This window comes from Schistosoma mansoni, chromosome W (assembly GCF_000237925.1).
Source record: "Schistosoma mansoni strain Puerto Rico chromosome W, complete genome".
NCBI classification, from domain to species: Eukaryota; Metazoa; Platyhelminthes; class Trematoda; order Strigeidida; family Schistosomatidae; genus Schistosoma; species Schistosoma mansoni.
Window position 1 is genome coordinate 28,339,669 of NC_031502.1, and position 9,741 is coordinate 28,349,409.

General features: G+C 40.5%; 1 non-coding gene across 1 annotated transcript; it reads left to right on the forward strand.

Annotated features, from left to right (window-relative positions):
• Positions 1-8,351: 8,351 nt before the first annotated feature.
• Positions 8,352-8,424, forward strand: Smp_tRNA_00021_Arg.1. Its single transcript has one exon. It is a non-coding gene (tRNA).
• Positions 8,425-9,741: the final 1,317 nt, after the last annotated feature.

Genomic DNA, 9,741 nt, shown 5'->3' on the forward strand with positions numbered 1-9,741 from the left:
CAGTGACATTTCACCGACCCTACAGTCCGGCCGACAAGTCACTGTGCTCTGATTGGTGGTGTCACTGCTTTATATATTAATAGGGCACAAGTTACATCACAAAGCAGTTGAAGAAAATATGGAACTCAAAACTACTGTCACTTAACATCAAAGTCAAAATCTTCAGTACGAACATCAAGACAATTCTACTGTACGGAACTGGAACTTGGAGAACTACAACAACAGGCGCAAAACGTGAAAGTGGTAACATTTTTTCACGTGGTTTAGACTTGTTCTTTTGTAGGCTGTATTGTCCTTAGATTATCATCCTATCGCGTTTATCGCTCACACTTTACTCTAGGTTAATAAATTTTAACCGACACTTGCCCAGTTAATAGAGATTTCACTGATCGGTACTTCCTTACATTATAACTGGGCACTTTTTATCTGTAATACGTTATATACTAATAGTCTCCGATCCTAGTATTAACCCGGTTAATACGTAGAAATATTTATACACTCATATATCTGTTAGACAGGTTTTTAACTCATACAGCTTCAAAATATGTCAAGTAACTCGGGTAAAAGAGAGATTTCACCAGCTTTCAAGCCTACTAAAAGTTCAAAGTCCGTAACTCCTAAGACTGATGACTCAGTACCTGAAAATGATAAGCATTTATCCTTTGAACCCCATGCTACCTACCCACAAATATCACTAACACTACCTGATTTTCCATGTAACAACCCCTCTATCTCTTCATGCAGTATGCCAACGGTAAGACTAGTTGACATAAAAAGCGAAATGCCCGCGTGCATCAAAAAGTCAACACAGTCCACCAGACCGCATGCTTTACTTAGGCCTAGGTCCAAAATACCAAAAACCAAGGAGTCTAACAGTGTATCTCACGTATACGAGAATGCTGATCGATATAGTACTGACATTCGTCAGTTACAAAACTCCCTAGCCGAAATTTACAGCAGACTTAACCAACTAGCACCCCTCACACACATATGGGGTATTAATACCGATAAAAATCTCGAACAACTCACTAAAGCTGAGTGTGTTTTAGAGTTTGTGGCTGAAGAAGTGACGAAAAGAATGATATATTAATGATGTCTTCCCACAATGCAGTAGTTTGCAATTTCCTGACCGCGTACACCCAAATAAGTTGAGGGACATCTGCCTTAAAGCATGCGATATGATGAAAGTCAACTGCCAAGTCATCCGCCTTGGAAAAAAGTCGGATAGATTGACTTGCCCCTTACTATTTAAGTTTGACTGTTGTAACGATGCTAAGCAATTTATTGATTTGAGCAAAAATATCAGCACATTAATTCCATACAAAAGCATAAAAGTCACTCCTGACCTAACACCGTGTCAACGTCGTATAAGAAGACGTGAAGCAGTAGAATCGTATGATAGAGTGATAGTAAAAAACTAGCTGAAGACAGTATGCAATAAATTGAATGATATAAAGCGCATGGACAACGAGCATGATGTTATGCCACAAACGTCTGGTCCATCCGTAGATCTAGATGAGTCTGCAGATCAGAAATCTTTGGATAAGATACGGTCCCCATCTGTCACTAAAAAGCGTGACGGCATCTCTGATCCCGGGTGTTCGCTCAGTATAATACCAAAATGTGGGCCGTGTAACGAAACACACCCAACTAAACATATTCATGTAAAAATTGGTCCCCCAAGAGGATTCGAATGAACCTAAGTTCATCTCACAGAGGCCAAAAAACCCTTCATCTCTGACGAAAAAGACTGGGGAGATAAAATCCAAAATACAAAATAGGGGGACACGTAAGATTGAGGCCAACTGTTCTGTGGGTATCCCAACAACAGTGAATAGGTTCTACCCGCTGATATCATGTAACTTGCCATCAACACCTCGCACAATGGGTAGTACGCTTGAGCGCAACAAACCTTTTTACACGCACACTCACAAAAACTATCAGAATACTGATCACTCCACTCACCCTCTTAAGCCTAAAACCGTTAATAAGCATGGTAATTACAGGTTCCTCGCCCCACACCCTATGTACATTTCCCAGGATCACAATTGTAATTACTCTCAGAATGAGAACTTTCCAGTATCAACCCACCACATGAAGACGGCCTCCATATGTAACAACAGTCGTAACCGCTTCCAGTTACAAGCATCAAACCCCCCTCATGCTCGCACTAGCGCAAATAGTTACAACAGAGGCTACGAGCTTAACCATCAAAACTGTCTTGCAACTAACAGTACACTTTACAGTCAACATGTACCAGATTTTTTTGGAATAAGGCCCCTAGTTGCACCCCTGTTGAAACATATAGCCCTTGTCATTTCAAACCAAGTGCGGAACATAAACTCGCTTCCCCCGTACAGTTCGCATCAGAAAATACTCCTATCCTTTCCTCCTGGATAAACTCCCCAAGCAACTTCACTAGCTCATTTGATACATGCCCCAGTAACTCTAGCTATCAAAATACAGAGTTATTGAAAAACACTCAATCCATTACTTCAAACATACATCACTCACGCGAGGGTCATGACATCTTTAATCGAGATACTCTCACTCACTTTAACTTAGTAGGCCACTTGTTTAATATGTGTCTTATCAACGCTAGGTCGATCTGCAATAAAAAGACTGATTTAGCTCTGTTTGCTTCCATATATCAACCATCACTTATAATGATATCTGAAGCATGGACTAACAGTAATATTTCCGATCTAAGTATATCTCTTGATAACTATATCCTATATAGAAGCGACAGATTGAAAGGACGAGGCGGAGGATGCCTTATTTATGCTCACTCTAGCTTAAACTCACTACTATGCGATATGCCTGAACTAAACAAACTTAAGGACTCTGTGTGGATTGTTTTAAAGCCATCAAATTCCATTACCTTACTGTTCGGCTGTATCTACCAGCAACCTAACTTGGCAATAGGTGAAATAGAAGTATTATCAGAGGTATTCACACTAGCATCATCCCTTCCATTCACAGGCAAGCTCATTTGTGGTGACTTCAACATGCCTGAAATTTCTTGGTTTCCAGTCAAAGCTCCGAAACGTTATGAATCATTTATTGAATGTCTAGAAATAGGACAATAGACTCAATATGTTAGTAGCCCTACCAGACATCAAAATATCTTGGGCTTAGTCTTTACCAGTGGCCTCACCCCCAATACTGTGTATATTGGAAAAAAGTTTCCAGGTAGTGATCATAACACTGTCGTATGTAGCCTTAATATAAAAAACACAAACGGTAGACGTAAAAATGTAACCCTTCGTAGAAACTATCGCAAGGTAGATTGGAATAATTTTTACAATTACCTAAGAAGCACTGACTGGGGAACATTTTTTACTGCAAACAATACCGACACATTAACCAATATATTTTATCACAACATCGAAAGTATCATGAACAAAATCGCACCTTTAGAGTACTGGAGACCTAAGTTTTCTAAAGATTTGTATATACCGGTCGGTACACGAAGACGTCTGCAGAGATATTGTACTCGCTTCCACAACTCTAATGACTTCTCCTCTTTAGTAACGATGACAGAAATACTTGTCCAGACAGACGCAATAAGTACACAAAAAGCAATCGAACAGGAAAGACGTGCTGTCGAACTTAGTAATAACTCCTCAGCACTCACCACACTCTTTCAAAATAAACTTAAACGTTCTAAGTCGAGAGGAAACATTTATTAAAGACAAACAAGTATACGAAGATCCTAAACTTGTTACGGGACTATTTAATGAACACTTTTGTTCCTCATTAACTGATGAAAAACCACTTAATGATTCAAAACTTATCACAGCATCTGCCTGTGAGATTACTAACGTAGACTTCAATGTACAGAATATCTCTAAGGCAATTAGTACATTGAAACACTCCTACACTGATGGACCAGATGGTATTCCGGCTAGCATGCTAAAACATGGAGGCGATGATATGTGTTTTATTACTCAAACTATTTGCGATATCACTCTCTACAGCGCATTACCCTACTGCCTGGAAAACTACACACATCATTCCCAAAATTAAAACAGGACCTGAAGCAAATGTTGAAAATTACCGACCCATAAACATAACTTCAGTGGTGTCTAGAGTGATGGAGAAAGTAGTTAAGGCGGCGTTAGTCCAACATCTAATTACTAATAATCTCATCTCGGTCTCCCAACATGGATTTCTCAGGTCCAGATCATGTGATACATGCCTAGTGGACTACATGAATGATATAACTCTGAAACGAGACAATAGACTCCTTGTATCAGTCATATTTTTAGACTTTAAGAAAGCTTTTGATAAGGTTCCACACAAACGGCTACTAGCCAAACTACGGTACTTCGGAATCAACGACCCACTCTATTCATGGTTTGTTTCATTCTTAAAGGGACGTAAACAAATGGTAAAGTACAACGACTGTCTCTCATTACCTAGACCAATAACTAGTGGCGTCATTCAGGGAAGTGTATTAGGCCCACTTTTGTTTCTCATATATATAAACGATATATGTAACATCATAAAATCTGGGAAACCATACTTATATGCTGATGATCTCAAAATAGTATACAGCTATAAGCCTGAGGTTCTAAGTGAAAGTGTACCCCTGATTCAAGATGATCTCAATAACCTAACTATCTGGAGCGAAAACTGGCAATTACCATTTAACCTCCACAAATGCGGGATCATGCACTTTCGACAGCACCCCTATGAACCCCAACTTTACTTAAATAAAAGTAAAGTCCAGACACTTAATTCAGTACACGATCTAGGAATAAATTACACAGGAAGCCTAAACTTTAAAGCACACGCCTCCTCTATTATTTCTAAAGCCAGACGTCTAATTGGCTTCATAACGAAAAATTTCTTCACGACAGATGCTAAGCTTACCCTTTACAAAATATGTGTACGACCTTCCCTAGAATACTGCTCTTTTATCTTCTCTAATATGAATACCACTGACAAAATAAGAGTAGAAGATGTTCAAAGACGCTTTACACGCCAACTGCTAGGAAGTGACACCACTCTTGATTACACGAGTAGATGCAAGCACCTCTCTTTAGAACCTTTATGGCACCGTAGGTCAAGGAACAATCTGATATTTCTCTACAAAGCAATAAATGGACTATCATTCCTAACCTCCTGCCCAACTATGATCAATGACCCAGCCTATAGACTAAGAAACAGTGCATATACACTATTTACCGAAAAACACCAAAAACAAATGCGTTGTAGGTTTTTTACAGTTCGATATAGTTTATTGTGGAACAGGTTGCCAATACCTATCCGTAACTGTGACACCTTTACCAAATTTAAAAGGCTAATAACCCTGTTACTAAACTCTAAAGAACTTCGCCAACTATTCCTTGAACTCCCGCCTACCAATGAGGCACTTTATTATGGACCGCCCAATATCTGGACGGAACAAGAATATAACGAACCCCATTGTCGTTGGTATGAATATAGCAAAACTAAAGAAAACATGCTTTATCCTTCCCCACTATTTATTGATTATTAACCATGGCCTTCCGCTCCTAACCCTCATTTTCAGTTTCCAAATCTCTCTAATGGTTAAAACCAAATTATTCTTCCTAAGTGTCATGTCCTTTTATTTTTTTATTACAAGTAGTCAGATAACTCACTAATCTTATGAATGCTGACCGACTAAGGCCGATCAAAAGAAGCTCATATGTCCTAAATTCTTGTAAGTTGTTCAATGTTTTATTTTTCTTACTCTGAAAATTTTACAATATTCTCTTTCATATCCTCTGGTTTGCTATTAGCCCTTACCATCTCTTAACCACATATAATCTGACTTGTCTCTTCTAACCTTTACCATTAGTTATCTTCATAGTAGTACGATATATTAAATGGATATCTAACCCATAATACAAATCCTATTACTATCTGATTTGATTGTAACATGGAACTTGTAGAGACAGTGTATTCCAAATATGGTCCTTGGTTAAAGCAATATTCATACCGACCACAAACGTAAGAGAGCCTAACACCATAAAAGGAGGGAGCGTGGCGTTACTGACCAGCAAACATGATGGTGGGGAGATAACTTCAATCCACCCGTGTCTGTGGGGCAGAACATATTAATTACGGCTCCTTATGTCTAGTGGGATGTCACGAACCAACGGTATTGATGCGAAATTATTCATGCATACCACTTTGAATCATGTTAAAAAAAGCCGAATTGGTTCCACCTCCTACTGAGTAATCCTAATACAAGCAAACTAGACAATTGGCTAAAAACGAAGCCCACTCTATACCCTATAAAATCTAAAAACAAAAAAAGAGAGTTCAAACAGCTTCTAAAGTAAAGGGAGACAGCCATTTGTATTGGAATACTGTTTTCAGCACTTTATTTTATAATTACACATAATTCCATGCTTCTTTCTGAACTACCTTCATTTATACAGTTCCTTATCCACTCATACCTTGTTCACACTTATTTTTCTTTTACACATTAGTATGCTCTTGCTAATAAGTAATTCAGTAACAGACAAATAGACTAAATGGTTATACCTTAACTATTCCTCCATGAATATTGTGTGCTCTGCTTTTCGTCCTTCCTTTTTCTTACACCTTTTTCAGCCTCCTGCAGATACTCCACCGAAAACAGAAATGGCACGCGTGACTTCGTCCTACACCGTTATTAAAGCTTCCGATATTTTGGAGGGATATAAGTTCGAAACTTCTAAAAGCCCCCAACTTCGCATGTATCTATTCTCGACCATCAGTTCAGTTTCAGTTTGGAAAGGACAGGAGGCTTGATGGCCTGTGTTAGTCCTGGCGATGATGGTCTCTCAGCTGATCCAACTTTCTTTTGAAGGAGTCGACCGATGGAGCCTTAACCACGTGCTGAGGTAATGAATTCCACTCGTTGATTATTCGATGGGAAAGTCGGTAGTCAGCTGACAAGTAATTCGTTCTGGGCTTGTGAACTTTTTTGGAGTGTCCTCGTAGATTTTCTGTTTTGGAAGACAAGAAAAATAAGGGCATATCAGGTGCAAATTTGTCATTAAGCAATTTGAAAACTGTAATCAAGTCGCCTCTGATTCTTCTATATGACAGCGGGAATAGGTTTAGCTTGGTCAGTCTAGTACCATACGGGAGCTTCGCTATCCCGGGAATCAGCTTAGTTGCTGTTCTCTGAACCCGTTCCAAGAGTTCACTGTCTTTTTTTAGACAGGGGCTAGCTGCTTGTACGCAGTACTCAAGTTTAGGGCGTACGAGCACTGTATACAAAGTCAGAAACGTTTTAGCGTCGAGATGCCTAAAAGCCCTGCGTATGGACCATAAAGTCCTAAAACCTTTGGCGGCTATTGCACGGCAGTGTGCAGTAGTCTTTAAGTCTTGACTAACGATGACGCCTAAGTCATTGTGTGCCTGAACAATAGGTAACTCAGTGTTATTCATCGTGTATGTATCTGTACCCTGGTGGCCAATATGCATCACAATACACTTGGAAGTGTTTATCGGCAATTGCCAGGTTTGAGACCATTCAGATAATCTCTCCAGGTCATTTTGAAGTTCTAAGCTATCGCCCTTGCTTTGTATCGCTCTCCATATCTTGACATCATCAGCATAGAGTAAGACCGATGACGATAGTAGACGAGGGAGATCATTTACGTACAGGAGGAATAACACTGGCCCCAAAACTGTACCCTGGGGGACTCCACTAAGCACAGTTTCCCAGCTAGATAACTTGGAGTTCACCCTTACTCTTTGTTGACGCCCAACCAGGAAGTCTTTTATCCACATCAATAGATTGCCTCCAATCCCGACATTCCTTAGCTTATATAATAGCCGGTTATGCGGAACTTTGTCGAAAGCTTTGCTGAAATCGATGTAGGCTACGTCTATAGGTAATTTTTGGTCCTTAAGAGCGCACCAGCTTTCACGAGCGACTAATAAGTTTGTGAGACGAGAGTAACCTGTTCTAAAACCATGCTGCTTTTCGGAGAGGAGCCGGTTTTCATCGAGATACTTTAACAGCTCCTTCCGAATAATCTTTTCTAAGATTTTAACAACCACACTAGTTAGGCTAATTGGTCGGTAATTCTCAGGCTTATGTTTTGTACCTGTTTTGAAGACTGGACTTACTATGGCGTTCTTCCAGTCTTTTGGTAGACGACCCTGGGTTACGGATAGATTAAAACATACACTTAAAGGGTTCGCAACAAAGTTAGCTAATTCCTTTAGTAACCTAGGATGCAGTTCATCGGGTCCAGTGGATTTACCTATGTCAAGCTTAACTAGCAGACCAAAGACATCGAGTTCTTTAATGGTTACGCTGTCTAGTGCTTGTGTGGGGGGATTTTCATGGACTGGTGAGAAGGGTGTTTCTATGGTGTATACATCGCTAAAGTATTTAGAGAATACTTGAGCTTTGCCAAAGTCGTCCTCCACTAGTGATGTGGCAGTACTGTCTCCCCATAGTGAAGGAACATTTCTTCTTCTTTTTGTCCTTTGGTTTATATACGAATACAAGCGTTTAGGGCATTCTATGGATTCCCTAACGATTTTCTCTTCGTACAGCTTTCTGGCCTTACGGAGGGTTGAGGCACAGGTATTTCGAGCCTTTTGATACTGAGATTTTGCCTCGTCAGTCCCCAGTAACCTAAATCTGTCCCACATTTTCCTTCTTTTACGGAGAAAGGATGCGAACCTCCCTACTGAACCACGGTGGGGAGTTTCTCGTTCTCTTAGGTGTAGTCCAAGGGATGTGGGGGGCGGTAACTTTTATGTATAAATTCCGGAATACGTCCCAAGCCGTTTCGATTGATGACTCTGGGTCTATTTTCCAATCTACTGATGATGCTGATTTCATGATGTCTTGTATGTTTGCTTTCCAGACGTTAGGTCTGGATTGAGCTGAAGCGTACTCGTGATCGACAGTTATATGGAAGTCAAAGCTTAAAACTGCATGATCACTTTTGCCTAGGGGTGGCATGTAATCCAGGTTTGCAACGTCATCCTCATAATGAGTCAATATAAGATCTAGTAAGGATGATGCAGAACCCGGGTCGTACCTCGTTGCTTCCTTCACGTGTTGCACTAGGGCACATGTGATTACCGCATCAACTAGTTCCTGTTCGAAGGAATTTGCTGACGATTCAGTCCGCAGATTTCCCCAGTCAACCATGGGTGCATTGAAGTCCCCTAGGATTAGACATCGATCACTTCGTGATAAAGTGTTGAGACTGCTTAGCAGGACCTCGTTTGCCTCACAGCTTGGACTGCGATAGATCAAACTAAGTAGCAACTCTTGTCCCCTGCATTTCAGGCGGCAGCTAACTAATTCATACGTCCCACTCTCATGGGATACACTGTCGATAATGGTGAATGGGATAGCATTCCTAATGAATAGAGCTACTTCCCCTCCTTTACGCGTTTGTGTTCTGTCGGCCCTTACTAATGTAAAACCCTCGAAATCAAGTTCCCTAAAATCTATAGACGGCGTCAGCCATGTTTCTGTGACTGCGATTATGTCTGGCCTAGTTGAGTCAATCTGTACACCTAGTTCCGGTAGCTTATTTAGTAAGCTCCGGGCATTGGTATAACAGATCCGAAGTCTATTTAAGTGGCCTCGTGCTTCACCCAGAGTGGCTTCGGCATCATCCTCTGTCGAAGCCTCACAACCCGAAAATTTACAATTTTCAGGTCTTTTTCGCCAGCGTCTAATCTGAGCTGTAGTTCCTTTCCGGCTTCCCGTCTTTTAACACGGTCCGCCAACGGTAA